Source organism: Ranitomeya variabilis, chromosome 6 (genome assembly GCF_051348905.1).
Source record: "Ranitomeya variabilis isolate aRanVar5 chromosome 6, aRanVar5.hap1, whole genome shotgun sequence".
NCBI classification, from domain to species: Eukaryota; Metazoa; Chordata; class Amphibia; order Anura; family Dendrobatidae; genus Ranitomeya; species Ranitomeya variabilis.
In genome coordinates this window covers 374,667,802-374,685,697 of record NC_135237.1, presented here as the reverse complement: position 1 = coordinate 374,685,697, position 17,896 = coordinate 374,667,802, and positions in this window count along the sequence as shown.

Sequence of the window (17,896 nt, the reverse complement as noted above, 5' to 3'; positions counted from 1 at the left end):
CAAATCGGACCCAGAGTGGCGCCGCCTGCCAAATCGGACCCAGAGTGGCGCCGCCCGCCAAATCGGACCCAGAGTGACCCGGCCCGCCAAATCGGACCCAGAGTGACCCGGCCCACCAAATCGGACCCAGAGTGACCCGGCCCGCCAAATCGGACCCAGAGTGACCCAGCCCACCAAATCGGACCCAGAGTGGCGCCGCCCACCAAGTCGGACCCAGAGTGGCGCCGCCCGCCAAGTCGGACCCAGAGTGGCGCCGCCCGCCAAGTCGGACCCAGAGTGGCGCCGCGCGCCAAGTCGGACCCAGAGTGGCGCCGCCCGCCAAATCGGACACAGAGTGGCGCCGCCCGCCAAATCGGACCCAGAGAGGCGCCGCCCGCCAAATCGGACCCAGAGTGACCCGGGCCGCCAAATCGGACCCAGAGTGGCGCCGCCCGCCAAATCAGACCCAGAGTGGCGCCACCCACCAAATCGGACCCAGAGTGGCGCCGCCTGCCAAATCGGACCCAGAGTGGCGCCGCCCGCCAAATCGGACCCAGAGTGGCGCCGCCCGCCAAATTGGACCCAGAGTGGCGCCGCCCACCAAATCGGACCCAGAGTGACCCGGGCCGCCAAATCGGACCCAGAGTGGCGCCGCCCGCCAAATCGGACCCAGAGTGGCGCCGCCCGCCAAATCGGACCCAGAGTGGCGCCGCCTGCCAAATCGGACCCAGAGTGGCGCCGCCCGCCAAATCGGACCCAGAGTGACCCGGCCCGCCAAATCGGACCCAGAGTGACCCGGCCCACCAAATCGGACCCAGAGTGACCCGGCCCGCCAAATCGGACCCAGAGTGACCCAGCCCACCAAATCGGACCCAGAGTGGCGCCGCCCACCAAGTCGGACCCAGAGTGGCGCCGCCCGCCAAGTCGGACCCAGAGTGGCGCCGCCCGCCAAGTCGGACCCAGAGTGGCGCCGCGCGCCAAGTCGGACCCAGAGTGGCGCCGCCCGCCAAATCGGACACAGAGTGGCGCCGCCCGCCAAATCGGACCCAGAGAGGCGCCGCCCGCCAAATCGGACCCAGAGTGGCGCCGCCCGCAAAATCGGACCCAGAGTGGCGCCGCCCGCCAAATCGGACCCAGAGTGACCCGGGCCGCCAAATCGGACCCAGAGTGACCCGGGCCGCCAAATCGGACCCAGAGTGACCCGGGCCGCCAAATCGGACCCAGAGTGGCGCCGCCCGCCAAATCGGTGGTCCTGAAAGGAAAAAAGCATCATTTAAAGCACAGTGGAAACAGGGCTGCCACGAATCCAAAAACAGTTTGTGACCATTTCTTTTTAGCGATGGAAGCTGCTGGAGCTCGGGCTGAAGGAGATGCTGAGGCTAGTGGATCGGACCCAGAGTGGCGCCGCCCGCCAAGTCGGACCCAGAGTGGCGCCGCCCGTCAAATCGGACCCAGAGTGACCCGGGCCACCAAATCGGACCCAGAGTGACCCGGGCCACCAAATCGGACCCAGAGTGACCCGGGCCACCAAATCGGACCCAGAGTGACACGGGCCATCAAATCGGACCCAGAGTGACCCGGGCCACCAAATCGGACCCAGAGTGACCCGGGCCACCAAATCGGACCCAGAGTGACCCGGGCCACCAAATCGGACCCAGAGTGACCCGGGCCACCAAATCGGACCCAGAGTGACCCGGGCCACCAAATCGGACCCAGAGTGACCCGGGCCACCAAATCGGACCCAGAGTGGCGCCGCCCACCAAATCGGACCCAGAGTGGCGCCGCCTGCCAAATCGGACCCAGAGTGGCGCCGCCCGCCAAATCGGACCCAGAGTGGCGCCGCCCGCCAAATCGGACTCAGAGTGGCGCCGCCCACCAAATCGGACCCAGAGTGACCCGGGCCGCCAAATCGGACCCAGAGTGGCGCCGCCCACCAAATCGGACCCAGAGTGACCCGGGCCGCCAAATCGGACCCAGAGTGGCGCCGCCCGCCAAATCGGTGGTCCTGAAAGGAAAAAAGCATCATTTAAAGCACAGTGGAAACAGGGCTGCCACGAATCCAAAAACAGTTTGTGACCATTTCTTTTTAGCGATGGAAGCTGCTGGAGCTCGGGCTGAAGGAGATGCTGAGGCTAGTGGATCGGACCCAGAGTGGCGCCGCCCGCCAAGTCGGACCCAGAGTGGCGCCGCCCGTCAAATCGGACCCAGAGTGACCCGGGCCACCAAATCGGACCCAGAGTGACCCGGGCCACCAAATCGGACCCAGAGTGACCCGGGCCACCAAATCGGACCCAGAGTGACACGGGCCATCAAATCGGACCCAGAGTGACCCGGGCCACCAAATCGGACACAGAGTGACCCGGGCCACCAAATCGGACCCAGAGTGACCCGGGCCACCAAATCGGACCCAGAGTGACCCGGGCCACCAAATCGGACCCAGAGTGGCGCCGCCCACCAAATCGGACCCAGAGTGGCGCCGCCTGCCAAATCGGACCCAGAGTGGCGCCGCCCGCCAAATCGGACCCAGAGTGGCGCCGCCCGCCAAATCGGACTCAGAGTGGCGCCGCCCACCAAATCGGACCCAGAGTGACCCGGGCCGCCAAATCGGACCCAGAGTGGCGCCGCCCGCCAAATCGGACCCAGAGTGGCGCCGCCCGCCAAATCGGACCCAGAGTGGCGCCGCCCGCCAAATCGGACCCAGATTGGCGCCGCCCGCCAAATCGGACCCAGAGTGACCCGGCCCGCCAAATCGGACCCAGAGTGACCCGGCCCGCCAAATCGGACCCAGAGTGACCCGGCCCGCCAAATCGGACCCAGAGTGACCCGGCCCGCCAAATCGGACCCAGAATGACCCGGCCCACCAAATCGGACCCAGAGTGACCCGGCCCGCCAAATCGGACCCAGAGTGACCCGGCCCACCAAATCGGACCCAGAGTGGCGCCGCCCACCAAGTCGGACCCAGAGTGGCGCCGCCCACCAAGTCGGACCCAGAGTGGCGCCGCCCGCCAAGTCGGACCCAGAGTGGCGCCGCGCGCCAAGTCGGACCCAGAGTGGCGCCGCCCGCCAAGTCGGACCCAGAGTGGCGCCGCCCGTCAAATCGGACCCAGAGTGACCCGGGCCACCAAATCGGACCCAGAGTGACCCGGGCCACCAAATCGGACCCAGAGTGACCCGGGCCACCAAATCGGACCCAGAGTGACCCGGGCCACCAAATCGGACCCAGAGTGACCCGGGCCACCAAATCGGACCCAGAGTGACCCGGGCCACCAAATCGGACCCAGAGTGACCCGGGCCACCAAATCGGACCCAGAGTGACCCGGGCCACCAAATCGGACCCAGAGTGACCCGGGCCACCAAATCGGACCCAGAGTGACCCAGAGTGACCCGGCCCGCCAAATCGGACCCAGAGTGACCCGGCCCGCCAAATCGGACCCAGAGTTACCCGGCCCGCCAAATCGGACCCAGAGTGACCCGGCCCACCAAATCGGACCCAGAGTGACCCGGGTTGACCAAATCGGGCCCAGAGTGACCCGGGCCACCAAATCGGGCCCAGAGTGACCCGGGCTACCAAATCGGACCAAGAGTGACCCGGGCCACCAAATGGGACCCAGAGTGACCCGGGCCACCAAATCAGACCCAGAGTGACCCGGGCCACCAAATCGGCCCCAGAGTGACCCGGGCCACCAAATCGGGCCCAGAGTGACCCGGGCCACCAAATCGGGCCCAGAGTGACCCGGGTTGACCAAATCGGGCCCAGAGTGACCCGGGTTGACCAAATCGGGCCCAGAGTGACCCGGGCCACCAAATCGGGCCCAGAGTGACCCGGGCCACCAAATCGGACCAAGAGTGACCCGGGCCACCAAATGGGACCCAGAGTGACCCGGGCCACCAAATGGGACCCAGAGTGACCCGGCCCACCAAATGGGACCCAGAGTGACCCGGCCCACCAAATGGGACCCAGAGTGACCCGGCCCACCAAATGGGACCCAGAGTGACCCGGGCCACCAAATCGGACCCAGAGTGACCCGGGCCACCAAATCGGACCCAGAGTGACCCGGCCACCAAATCGGACCCAGAGTGACCCGGGCCACCAAATCGGACCCAGAGTGACCCGGGCCACCAAATCGGACCCAGAGTGACCCGGGCCACCAAATCGGACCCAGAGTGACCCGGGCCACCAAATCGGACCCAGAGTGACCCGGGCCACCAAATCGGACCCAGAGTGGCGCCGCCCGCCAAATCGGACCCAGAGTGGCGCCGCCCGCCAAATCGGACCCAGAGTGGCGCCGCCCGCCAAATCGGACCCAGAGTGGCGCCGCCCGCCAAATCGGACACAGAGTGGCGCCGCCCGCCAAATCGGACCCAGAGTGGCGCCGCCCGCCAAATCGGACCCAGAGTGACCCGGCCCGCCAAATCGGACCCAGAGTGACCCGGGCCGCCAAATCGGACCCAGAGTGACCCGGCCCGCCAAATCGGACCCAGAGTGACCCGGCCCGCCAAATCGGACCCAGAGTGACCCGGCCCGCCAAATCGGACCCAGAGTGACCCGGCCCGCCAAATCGGACCCAGAGTGACCCGGCCCTCCAAATCGGACCCAGAGTGACCCGGCCCGCCAAATCGGACCCAGAGTGACCCGGCCCGCCAAATCGGACCCAGAGTGACCCGGCCCGCCAAATCGGACCCAGAGTGGTGCCGCCCACCAAGTCGGACCCAGAGTGGCGCCGCCCGCCAAGTCGGACCCAGAGTGGCGCCGCCCGCCAAGTCGGACCCAGAGTGGCGCCGCCCGCCAAGTCAGACCCAGAGTGGCGCCGCCCGCCAAGTCGGACCCAGAGTGGCGCCGCCCGTCAAATCGGACCCAGAGTGGCGCCGCCCGTCAAATCGGACCCAGAGTGACCCGGGCCACCAAATCGGACCCAGAGTGACCCGGGCCACCAAATCGGACCCAGAGTGACTCGGGCCACCAAATCGAACCCAGAGTGACCCGGGCCACCAAATCGGACCCAGAGTGACCCGGGCCACCAAATCGGACCCAGAGTGACCCGGGCCACCAAATCGGACCCAGAGTGACCCGGGCCACCAAATCGGACCCAGAGTGACCCGGGCCACCAAATCGGACCCAGAGTGACCCGGGCCACCAAATCGGACCCAGAGTGACCCGGGCCACCAAATCGGACCCAGAGTGACCCGGCCCACCAAATCGGACCCAGAGTGACCCGGGCCACCAAATCGGACCCAGAGTGACCCGGGCCACCAAATCGGACCCAGAGTGACCCGGGCCACCAAATCGGACCCAAAGTGACCCGGGCCACCAAATCGGACCCAGAGTGACCCGGGCCACCAAATCGGACCCAGAGTGACCCGGCCCACCAAGTCGGACCCAGAGTGACCCGGCCCACCAAATCGGAGCCAGAGTGACCCGGCCCACCAAATCGGACCCAGAGTGACCCGGGCCACCAAATCGGACCCAGAGTGACCCGGGCCACCAAATCGGACCCAGAGTGACCCGGCCCACCAAATCGGACCCAGAGTGACCCGGCCCACCAAATCTGACCCAGAGTGACCCGGCCCACCAAATCGGACCCAGAGTGACCCGGGCCACCAAATCGGACCCAGAGTGACCCGGGCCACCAAATCGGACCCAGAGTGACCCGGGCCACCAAATCGGACCCAGAGTGACCCAGCCCACCAAATCGGACCCAGAGTGACCCGGCCCACCAAATCGGACCCAGAGTGGCCTCAACCCTGAGGGGCTACAACTACCAAACCAGCGCCTGAGGGGCACCCAAGCGTGAAAGTCTTGCAGGGGCAGCCCGGGCACCATTCCAAAGCACTATATGTAGTTCCTTCAGGAAATACCCATCTAGTTTGACATGTGTTAATTCATAGTTTTGATGCCTTCAGTGTGAATTTACAATTTACATGAAAATACTGAAAAATCTTTAAATGAAAAGGTGTGTCCAAACTTTTGGTCTGTACTATATATATATATATATATATATATATATATATATATATATATATATACAGTGGGGCAAAAAAGTATTTAGTCATTCAGCAATAGTGCAAGTTCCACCACTTAAAAAGATGAGAGGCGTCTGTAATTTACATCATAGGTAGACCTCAACTATGGGAGACAAACTAAGAAAAAAAAATCCAGAAAATGACATTGTCTGTTTTTTTATCATTTTATTTGCATATTATGGTGGAAAATAAGTATTTGGTCAGAAACAAAATTTCATCTCAATACTTTGTAATATATCCTTTGTTGGCAATGACAGAGGTCAAATGTTTTCTGTAAGTCTTCACAAGGTTGCCACACACTGTTGTTGGTATGTTGGCCCATTCCTCCATGCAGATCTCCTCTAGAGCAGTGATGTTTTTGGCTTTTCGCTTGGCAAAACAGACTTTCAACTCCCTCCAAAGGTTTTCTATAGGGTTGAGATCTGGAGACTGGCTAGGCCACTCCAGGACCTTGAAATGCTTCTTACGAAGCCACTCCTTCGTTGCCCTGGCGGTGTGCTTTGGATCATTGTCATGTTGAAAGACCCAGCCACGTTTCATCTTCAATGCCCTTGCTGATGGAAGGAGGTTTGCACTCAAAATCTCACGATACATGGCCCCATTCATTCTTTCATGTACCCGGATCAGTTGTCCTGGCCCCTTTGCAGAGAAACAGCCCCAAAGCATGATGTTTCCACCACCATGCTTTACAGTAGGTATGGTGTTTGATGGATGCAACTCAGTATTCTTTTTCCTCCAAACACGACAAGTTGTGTTTCTACCAAACAGTTCCAGTTTGGTTTCATCAGACCATAGGACATTCTCCCAAAACTCCTCTGGATCATCCAAATGCTCTCTAGCAAACTTCAGACGGGCCCGGACATGTACTGGCTTAAGCAGTGGGACACGTCTGGCACTGCAGGATCTGAGTCCATGGTGGCGTAGTGTGTTACTTATGGTAGGCCTTGTTACATTGGTCCCAGCTCTCTGCAGTTCATTCACTAGGTCCCCCCGCGTGGTTCTGGGATTTTTGCTCACCGTTCTTGTGATCATTCTGACCCCACAGGATGGGATTTTGCGTGGAGCCCCAGATCGAGGGAGATTATCAGTGGTCTTGAATGTCTTCCATTTTCTAATTATTGCTCCCACTGTTGATTTCTTCACTCCAAGCTGGTTGGCTATTGGAGATTCAGTCTTCCCAGCCTGGTGCAGGGCTACAATTTTGTTTCTGGTGTCCTTTGACAGCTCTTTGGTCTTCACCATAGTGGAGTTTGGAGTCAGACTGTTTGAGGGTGTGCACAGGTGTCTTTTTATACTGATAACAAGTTTAAACAGGTGCCATTACTACAGGTAATGAGTGGAGGAAAGAGGAGACTCTTAAAGAAGAAGTTACAGGTCTGTGAGAGCCAGAAATCTTGATTGTTTGTTTCTGACCAAATACTTATTTTCCACCATAATATGCAAATAAAATGATAAAAAAACAGACAATGTGGTTTTCTGGATTTTTTTTTCTCAGTTTGTCTCCCATAGTTGAGGTATAACTATGATGTAAATTACAGACGCCTCTCATCTTTTTAAGTGGTGGAACTTGCACTATTGCTGACTGACTAAATACTTTTTTGCCCCACTGTGTATATATACACTCACCGGCCACTTTATTAGGTACACCATGCTAGTAATGGGTTGGACCCCCTTTTGCCTTCAGAACTGCCTCAATTCTTCGTGGCATAGATTCAACAAGGTGCTGGAAGCATTCCTCAGAGATTTTGGTCCATATTGACATGATGGCATCACACAGTTGCCGCAGATTTGTCGGCTGCACATCCCAAAGATGCTCCATACAAGGCAGGATGGATCCATGCTTTCATGTTGTTTACGCCAAATTCTGACCCTACCATCCGAATGTCGCAGCAGAAATCGAGACTCATCAGACCAAGCAACGTTTTTCCAATCTTCTACTGTCCAATTTCGATGAGCTTGTACAAATTGTAGCCTCAGTTTCCTGTTCTTAGCTGAAAGGAGTGGTACCCGGTGTGGTCTTCTGCTGCTGTAGCCCATCTGCCTCAAAGTTCGACGCACTGTGCGTTCAGAGATGCTCTTAGGCCTACCTTGGTTGTAACGGGTGGCGATTTGAGTCACTGTTGCCTTTCTATCAGCTCGAACCAGTCTGCCCATTCTCCTCTGACCTCTGGCATCAACAAGGCATTTCCGCCCACAGAACTGCCGCTCACTGGATTTTTTTTCTTTTTCGGACCATTCTCTGTAAACCCTAGAGATGGTTGTGCGTGAAAATCCCAGTAGATCAGCAGTTTCTGAAATACTCAGACCAGCCCTTCTGGCACCAACAACCATGCCACGTTCAAAGGCACTCAAATCACCTTTCTTCCCCATACTGATGCTCGGTTTGAACTGCAGGAGATTGTTTTGACCATGTCTACATGCATAAATGCACTGAGTTGCCGCCATGTGATTGGCTGATTAGAAATTAAGTGTTAACAAGAAGTTGGACAGGTGTACCTAATAAAGTGGCCAGTGAGTGTATATATATATATATATATATATATATACTGTTCAAAAATATAAAGAGAACACCTAAGCAACAGAAAATAACTCCAAGTAAATCAAGCTTCTGTGAAATCAAATTGTCTTAGGAAGCAACACTGTTTGACAATCAATTTCACATGCTGTTGTGCAATTGGAATAGACAACAGATGGAAATTATTGGCAATTATCATGACACACTCAATAAAGGAGTGGTTCTGCAGGTGGGGACCACAGACCACATCTCAGTATCAATGCTTTCTTGCTGATGTTTTGGTCACTTTTGAATGTTGGTTGTGCTTTCACACTCGTGGTAGCATGAGACGGACTCTACAACCCACACAAGTGGCTCAGGTCGTAGAGCTTATCCAGGATGGCACATCATTACGTACGATCTGTGGCAAGAAGGTTTACAGTGTCTGTCATCGTAGTGTCCAGAGGCTGGAGGCGCTACCAGTAGACAGGTTAATACACCAGGAGATGTGGGGGGGCCGTAGGAGGGCCGTAGGAGGGCAACAAACCAACAGCAGGACCGCTACCTCAGCCTTTGTGCAAGGAGGAACAGGAGGAGCACTGTTAGAGCCCTGCAAAATGACCTCCAGCAGGTCACAAATGTGCATGTGTCTGCACAAACGGTTAGAAACCGACTCCATGAGGATGGTCTGAGCGCCTGACATCCACAGATGGGGGTTGTGATTCCAGCCCAACACCATGCAGGACTCTTGGCATTTGCCGCAGAACACCAGGATTGGCAAATTCACCACTGGTGCCCTGTGCTCTTCACAGATGAAAGCAGGTTCACACTGAGCACATGTGACAGACGTGACAGAGTCTGGAGACGCCGTGGAGAGGGATCTGCTGCCTGCAACATCCTTCAGCATAACCGGCTTGACAGTGGGTCAGTAATGGTGTGGGGTGGCATTTCTTTGGAGGGCTGCACAGTCCTCCATGTGCTCACCATAAGTAGCCTGACTGCCTATAGGTATTGAGATGAGATCCTCAGACTCCTTGAAGGACTATATGCTATTGCGGTTGGCCCTGGGTTCCTCCTAATGCAGGACAATGCCAGACCTAGTGTGGCAGGAGTGTGTCAGCAGTTCCTGCAAGATGAAGGCATTGAAGCTGTGGACTGGCCCACTCATTCCCCAGACCTGAATCCGATTGAACAAATCTAGCACATCATGCCCCCACCATCCACCAACGTCACATTGCACCACAGACTGTCCAGGAGTTGGCAGATGCTTTAGTCCAGGTCTGGGAGGATCCCTCAGACCATCTGCTGCCTCATCAGGACCATGCCCGGAATTGTACTGAGGTCATACAGGCACGTGGAGGCCACACACACTACTGAGCATAATTTTCCTTGTCTTGAGGTATTTCCACTGAAGTTGAATCAGCCTGTAATTTGATTTTCCACTTTGATTTTGAGCATTATTCCAAATCTAGACCTCCATGGGATATTAATTTTGATTTTCATTGATCATTTTCATGTTTTATTGTTCTTAACACATTCCACTATGTAATGAATAAAGATTTGCACCTGAAATATTCCATTCAGAATTAAGTAGGATGTGTTATTTGAGTGTTCCCTTTATTTTTTTGAGCAGTACATATATATACTGTATATATATATACATACATGTATATATATACGTATATATATATATATATATATATATATATATATATATATATATATATATTTATATATATACGGTATATTGTGACAAAGTCACTGGTAAAGTGCTGGAGTTGAGATATGTTTTGCTGAGGGTATTTTCTTCAGTGATTTGAACCCAGAAGATTCGCTCCAGCACACTAAGTATTTGTTTAAGGGCTGGGTTTTTGCGGACAACCAAAGAGTGGGTGGGAGGTTGTCCACCGTATCTCTACCCCAAGCTGTGGTCTTGGGTTTAAATAGTCAGCTTCTAAAGGAATTCAGTGTTCGGTAGGCCTGGAGAGTGGAGCTCCAGTACTTTGTGTCCCTGTTAAGAAATGCTGAACCTTTGGATGCTAATTTCTCATGAGCAGGCAGATTCCCGCAGATGTATGGACTATTATACATACACCATTTTGTTATGCTCTTCCTGTTTTGCCCTAAGGACTGTGTTTATTTTTACTTCACTGTGGTTTATGCCAAATGTACATAATAACCCTTTGAAGGACTTAAAGAGATAGCATTCCTGTGCCCTACCTCTGTGTACAGTTGAATGTACTATATGCTATATATATACAGTATATATATATATATATATATATATATATATATATATATATATATATATATATTGTAGTTCTCCACAATCCAGAAATCTAAAATCTACAGTCTGCCTCACAAAGTGTGGGCATTGTAGTCCAACCTTTGGACTGCATGTGCTACTTGAATACAGTGGACTTTTATAGGTGCTTGCTTCTGAGACAGGAAATGACATGCTTTTCTTGTATAGTTCTTATGTTTTAAATTACCAACCTACATTTTTTTATTTAAATATTTTATATAATGGACACAAGTACATTTTTTAAATTTCTGTTCTAATAGTTTGATATCTCAATCATATACTCTGTTGCATTTTTGTACAAGGGACAAATAAAAAAAAAATAAAGCTTAAAGTTTTACAAGTGTTTTAATAGTCAAATTTAACAACCGTCTATTTTCGGCAGGAATAATTAGTTTGCTTCAATCATTCATCTGAATACAAATTATTAGAGTAAATTGAGACACTTAATAGTGCAGGTTTGTTTTGGCTCACCTATTTAAATTTTCAATTGGATACACATACATGGCCCACCAATGTAATGGGCAGGCTGGTGTTACCCTGCCTTGCATTTGTGGTTGATTCCATGGTTTTCTATGGCTGGTAGCAAATTACTTAAATATTATATTTGTGTTCAAATTACTTGTGTCCAAATTTGTGCCATTTTCCACAAAAAGATAACAGTTAGCTAAATGATGATGATAATTTTGTGATGGTAAGACCTGAGAACCAGATAGGTGTGCTAGCTGATACACAGCACAGGTGACATACAGTTAAACTATCCTCTGGGACAAAAACTGCATATTCTGCAGTACTTTATGGAGTAGATGAAGCTGCATGATGAAGGCTCAACAGCATCTGAAAGGTCTGTTGGAGGTGGTGATGAGTTATTTGTGTAGGCATTTTTTTTTGTGGCAGTTCATTTGCATGATGAATCTTTGGCAGTCAACACTAGTGTTGAGCGATACTTTCCGATATCGGAAAGTATCGGTATCGGAAAGTATCGGCCGATACCGTCACAGTATCGGAATCCAATCCGATACCGATACCCGATCCCAATGCAAGTCAATGGGACGAAAATATCGGAATTAAAATAAACCCTTTATACACTTGTAGGTTCATTCTACATGAAGGAAAACAACTAAGAATATTGTAGGATGTATTGGGGGACGTGGCGGAGATATTAAAGGGACAGAGGTTTAGCCCAATGTAATAGAATAGCAGGATTTTTTATTTTTTTTTATGAAGTTCGGCGTTAGAAAGAATTTGACTATGTTTTTTTTTTTTTTTTTATGTCAGATATTGATGTTTCACTACTTCCACGCCCTTCACCTTCTTTTTTACTTCTCCCACGCTTTCTTCTTAATTATCCTCATCATCAGCTTCTTTGACATCAACTTCTTCACCTTATTCATCTTCTTCTTCATCTTCTACCTATTATTTTTTGGGTTACATTGTTCATATTCTTTTTATTTTACTATTATCTTCATCATATTCAACTTCTTCATCATATTCTTATTTGTGACAGGCATTCCCGTAGTTGTTATCTATAAAAGTTTGAAGATTACACCTTCCGTTCTGCCTGTCACAAAACAGTTACATTTGTCCGCGTTCAGTTTGGCCTGCAGCATCAGGCTTTATCCAGGGGCACCACGAGGAGGAACGGACTCACCCCCATACACTGCTTAGTCTTCTTCTGCTTATAATTTACATAATATTTTTTGCTCTGATATTTTGTGTTATGCTTAATGTCCTTCTGCTCTTTGTTCTGCAGCCTCTTGTTCTTCTGCTTCTCGGTCTTCCAGGTCGTCGTCGTCTCCAGGGTCGTCGTCTCCGGGGTCGTCGTCATCGGGGTGGTCTTCAGGGTCGTCGTCTCCGGGGTCGTCGTCATCGGGGTGGTCTTCGGGGTCATCGTCTCCAGGGTCGTCGTCATCACGGTGGTTGTCGTCTCTGGTGTCGTCGTCATCTTAGGGGTGGTCTTCTGGGTCATTGTGTTTAGTCTCTTGAACTTGGAAATGTAGCAGAAGGTACAAGAAGGCTGAGAAAATGCCGAGAACCAGCTGATGGAACTGGAACTCGGATGGCTACCCAAAGGTCCAAGAGCCAATGGAACTACCGAGGACCAGCTGACGTTACTGGAACCCGGTTACTAAGCAGGAGGTACCTGTGCTGAAAGCACTACCAAGGACCACCTGACGTTGGTGGAACTCGGATACCCAGAGGGAGGCACCTAAGCCAAAGGCTCTGCCCGGAACCAGCTGACGGTACTGGAACCAGGATGGGGAGCAGAAGGTACAAGAGCAAAAGACACTGCCGAGAACCAGCTGACGGTGCTGGAACCCGGATGGGTAGCCGAAGGTCCAAGAGCCAATGGAACTACCGAGGACCAGCTGACGTTACTGGAACCCGGTTACTAAGCAGGAGGTACCCGTGCCTGAAAGCACTACCAAGGACCACCTGACGTTGGTGGAACTCGGATACCAAAGGGAGGCACCTAAGCCAAAGGCTCTGCCCGGAACCAGCTGACGGTACTGGAACCAGGATGGGGAGCAGAAGGTACAAGAGCAAGTGTCTGCGTGGCTTTTGCAGGACACGATGCCGGCTGCACAGCAGGGGAACAGCTGGCGGTGCTGGACCCCACTGACACATTGGCGAGGTGTTTTTCTCTGTGCAGCTAGCACATCTGGGCCCCAACTGGCGGTTTGTTAGAGCCCAGGGTCAGCAGGAGGAGGAGCAGGAGGAGGAGGAGCAGGGGGAGGGGAGTGTAGGCCGAAGCCTGCACTGGCGGCAGCTTTGGGTCTGTTGTGTCTGCGTGGCTTTTGCAGGACACGTTGCCGGCTACACAGCAGGGGAACAGCTGGCGGTGCTGGACCCCACTGACACATTGGCGAGGTGTTTGGCTCTGTGCAGCCAGCACTTCCGGACAGCAACGATCGGTGTTGGAGCCCGGGCTCTGCAGGGGGAGCAGAGTGTAGGCCGAAGCCTACTTGAACCGATTTCAAAGGTCACCTTTAACCCCCCCTCAGGGGTTAGAAAGTAGAAGAGCCACAGCTTATGCAGCAGTAGTGCTGCACAAGTCAAAGGTTGCTCTTTTAATTTTTCTCCTTGCACACGCTGAATGAAACACGTATAACATTTAGCCCTTTATACAGTCAAACTGTGTTGGAGGCGCGAGTTCCCTTTGTAATGAGACGCAGCACAGATGTCAAGAATCCCACCTTGGTGCTGGGTGCAGCCTCCCGAGCGTTGTTATTTGCTGTACAGGAGTCTGCGCTGTCGTGTTATCCCCTGGCCTAGCGCCGTTAGCGCTGCCCATCTTCTGGCATCATGTAATGTCGGCCGGTGCGGTTCGCGATGCCCATGAATCCCAGCCCCGCAGTGTCTTAACATTGTTAAAACACTGCGGGGCTGGGATTCAGGGCCTGGCGCAGCACATATGTTGGCCTCTCACACTCGGGTCCTTACACCCGCTTCAGACTGTGCGGCGTCATCTGATCCCTTATCGCATGCCACGGCCATGAAGCCGCACAGTCCGAAGAAGGCGGAAGGAGAGGAGGGACAGGCGAACTGATGCACTGATCCTGCCCATGAATCACACCCTCGCAGTCCCAATAAATAAGACACCGAGGGGCGTTGTGTGGGTCAGGGCGGCCGCAGAGGCGCAGGCAGCCAAACAATGATGCCAGAAGACGGGCAGCGCTACCAAGGGGGTTGCAGCGTGTCATTACAAAGGAAAGTCACACCACCGGGACGGTTAAATGGTCACACAGAGGACACATTTCAGACGTGTTTTCAGTTGCACATGTGCGAGGAGAATACGTTTCTGAGCCACCTTGCACACATGCAGCATTACCGCTGTACAAGGTGGCTGGATAACGTAAAAACGCCTGGGGGAGGGGGGACAGGTTCCCTTCAATTTCAGTTCTTGTGTCTGCGTGGCTTTTGCAGGACACGTTGCCGGCTGCACAGCAGGGGAACAGCTGGCGGTGCTGGACCCCACTGACACATTGGCTGGTGTTTTTCTCTGTGCAGCTAGCACATCTGGGCCCCAACTGGCGGTGTGTTAGAGCCCAGGGACAGCAGGAGGAGGAGCAGGAGGAGGAGGAGCAGGGGGAGGGGAGTGTAGGCCGAAGCCTGCACTGGCGGCAGCTTTGGGTCTGTTGTGTCTGCGTGGCTTTTGCAGGACACGTTGCCGGCTACACAGCAGGGGAACAGCTGGCGGTGCTGGACCCCACTGACACATTGGCGAGGTGTTTGGCTCTGTGCAGCCAGCACTTCCGGACAGCAACTAGCGTTGTTGGAGCCCGGGCTCTGCAGGTGGAGCAGAGTGTAGGCCGAAGCCTAATTGAACCGATTTCAAAAGTCACCTTTAACCCCCCCTCAGGGGTTACAAAGTAGAAGAGCCACAGCTTATGCAGCAGTAGTGCTGCACAAGTCAAAGGTTGCTCTTTTAATTTTTCTCCTTGCACACGCTGAATGAAACACGTATAACATTTAGCCCTTTATACAGTCAAACTGTGTTGGAGGCGCGAGTTCCCTTTGTAATGAGACGCAGCACAGATGTCAAGAATCCCACCTTGGTGCTGGGTGCAGCCTCCCGAGCGTTGTTATTTGCTGTACAGGAGTCTGCGCTGTCGTGTTATCCCCTGGCCTAGCGCCGTTAGCGCTGCCCATCTTCTGGCATCATGTAATGTCGGCCGGTGCGGTTCGCGATGCCCATGAATCCCAGCCCCGCAGTGTCTTAACATTGTTAAAACACTGCGGGGCTGGGATTCAGGGCCTGGCACAGCACATATGTTGGCCTCTCACACTCGGGTCCTTACACCCGCTTCAGACTGTGCGGCGTCATCTGATCCCTTATCGCATGCCACGGCCATGAAGCCGCACAGTCCGAAGAAGGCGGAAGGAGAGGAGGGACAGGCGAACTGATGCACTGATCCTGCCCATGAATCACACCCTCGCAGTCCCAATAAATAAGACACCGAGGGGCGTTGTGTGGGTCAGGGCGGCCGCAGAGGCGCAGGCAGCCAAACAATGATGCCAGAAGACGGGCAGCGCTACCAAGGGGGTTGCAGCGTGTCATTACAAAGGAAAGTCACACCACCGGGACGGTTAAATGGTCACACAGAGGACACATTTCAGACGTGTTTTCAGTTCCACATGTGCGAGGAGAATACGTTTCTGAGCCACCTTGCACACATGCAGCATTACCGCTGTACAAGGTGGCTGGATAACGTAAAAACGCCTGGGGGAGGGGGGACAGGTTCCCTTCAATTTCAGTTCTTGTGTCTGCGTGGCTTTTGCAGGACACGTTGCCGGCTGCACAGCAGGGGAACAGCTGGCGGTGCTGGACCCCACTGACACATTGGCTGGTGTTTTTCTCTGTGCAGCTAGCACATCTAGGCCCCAACTGGCGGTGTGTTAGAGCCCAGGGACAGCAGGAGGAGGAGCAGGAGGAGGAGGAGCAGGGGGAGGGGAGTGTAGGCCGAAGCCTGCACTGGCGGCAGCTTTGGGTCTGTTGTGTCTGCGTGGCTTTTGCAGGACACGTTGCCGGCTACACAGCAGGGGAACAGCTGGCGGTGCTGGACCCCACTGACACATTGGCGAGGTGTTTGGCTCTGTGCAGCCAGCACTTCCGGACAGCAACTAGCGTTGTTGGAGCCCGGGCTCTGCAGGTGGAGCAGAGTGTAGGCCGAAGCCTAATTGAACCGATTTCAAAAGTCACCTTTAACCCCCCCTCAGGGGTTACAAAGTAGAAGAGCCACAGCTTATGCAGCAGTAGTGCTGCACAAGTCAAAGGTTGCTCTTTTAATTTTTCTCCTTGCACACGCTGAATGAAACACGTATAACATTTAGCCCTTTATACAGTCAAACTGTGTTGGAGGCGCGAGTTCCCTTTGTAATGAGACGCAGCACAGATGTCAAGAATCCCACCTTGGTGCTGGGTGCAGCCTCCCGAGCGTTGTTATTTGCTGTACAGGAGTCTGCGCTGTCGTGTTATCCCCTGGCCTAGCGCCGTTAGCGCTGCCCATCTTCTGGCATCATGTAATGTCGGCCGGTGCGGTTCGCGATGCCCATGAATCCCAGCCCCGCAGTGTCTTAACATTGTTAAAACACTGCGGGGCTGGGATTCAGGGCCTGGCGCAGCACATATGTTGGCCTCTCACACTCGGGTCCTTACACCCGCTTCAGACTGTGCGGCGTCATCTGATCCCTTATCGCATGCCACGGCCATGAAGCCGCACAGTCCGAAGAAGGCGGAAGGAGAGGAGGGACAGGCGAACTGATGCACTGATCCTGCCCATGAATCACACCCTCGCAGTCCCAATAAATAAGACACCGAGGGGCGTTGTGTGGGTCAGGGCGGCCGCAGAGGCGCAGGCAGCCAAACAATGATGCCAGAAGACGGGCAGCGCTACCAAGGGGGTTGCAGCGTGTCATTACAAAGGAAAGTCACACCACCGGGACGGTTAAATGGTCACACAGAGGACACATTTCAGACGTGTTTTCAGTTCCACATGTGCGAGGAGAATACGTTTCTGAGCCACCTTGCACACATGCAGCATTACCGCTGTACAAGGTGGCTGGATAACGTAAAAACGCCTGGGGGAGGGGGGACAGGTTCCCTTCAATTTCAGTTCTTGTGTCTGCGTGGCTTTTGCAGGACACGTTGCCGGCTGCACAGCAGGGGAACAGCTGGCGGTGCTGGACCCCACTGACACATTGGCTGGTGTTTTTCTCTGTGCAGCTAGCACATCTGGGCCCCAACTGGCGGTGTGTTAGAGCCCAGGGACAGCAGGAGGAGGAGCAGGAGGAGGAGGAGCAGGGGGAGGGGAGTGTAGGCCGAAGCCTGCACTGGCGGCAGCTTTGGGTCTGTTGTGTCTGCGTGGCTTTTGCAGGACACGTTGCCGGCTACACAGCAGGGGAACAGCTGGCGGTGCTGGACCCCACTGACACATTGGCGAGGTGTTTGGCTCTGTGCAGCCAGCACTTCCGGACAGCAACTAGCGTTGTTGGAGCCCGGGCTCTGCAGGTGGAGCAGAGTGTAGGCCGAAGCCTAATTGAACCGATTTCAAAAGTCACCTTTAACCCCCCCTCAGGGGTTACAAAGTAGAAGAGCC